Source organism: Mauremys reevesii, linkage group 14 (assembly GCF_016161935.1).
Source record: "Mauremys reevesii isolate NIE-2019 linkage group 14, ASM1616193v1, whole genome shotgun sequence".
Lineage (NCBI taxonomy): Eukaryota > Metazoa > Chordata > Testudines > Geoemydidae > Mauremys > Mauremys reevesii.
In genome coordinates, this window is record NC_052636.1 from 7,968,830 (window position 1) to 7,969,438 (window position 609).

Sequence of the window (609 nt, forward strand, 5' to 3'; positions counted from 1 at the left end):
TCCCTTTTGAGATAAAAAGTAAGAAATGCAGGACTAGAGAATTTTTTTAGAAATCTGGGATTTAGACATTTTATTTGAAGCAAAGGGGGCGGGGGGGGGGCTGAGATTCTGAGAAGGTTTTAGTTTGCAAGAAGCAACATTGTTTGATCTGTCATTGTACCAAGGGTGGAGATAGTTGTCTATCAAGGAGAATGAAGACTAAATGCATCCGATGAGGATGGGATTTGAACCCATGCATGCAGAGCACAATGGATTAGCAGGCCAGCACCTTAACCACTCGGCCACCTCATCTGAGCTGCTAAGACAGGGACAGGAGGAGAAATCTAAGGCCAGCAGAGATAGGGCCACTAAGGAGTTTCCCAATACTAAGCATAAGCAGGGGCTGAATGAGCTCCCCCCTCACATCTAGTGAGGAGCTGGGGGAAGACTTCAGGAACAGGCCGTGTTTGCATAGATACCCCTACTCTGCCTAGCTATGCAGCATGATGGGGCCGCTTCCCCAAAATGACCAGTTTGGGATGGTGGTGGGTTGCAAATCACTTTAGGACTGAGTGGAATGAAATGTTATTCTCCTCCTTGTACGAGTGAAGGGCAGCAGAACGTCCCTCG

General features: G+C 47.8%; 1 non-coding gene across 1 annotated transcript; it reads right to left on the bottom strand.

The window, feature by feature from the left end:
• Positions 1–209: 209 nt before the first annotated feature.
• On the bottom strand, positions 210–291 carry TRNAS-GCU. Its single transcript has one exon. It is a non-coding gene; the product is annotated as a tRNA-Ser (tRNA).
• Between the last annotated feature and the right edge of the window lie 318 nt (positions 292–609).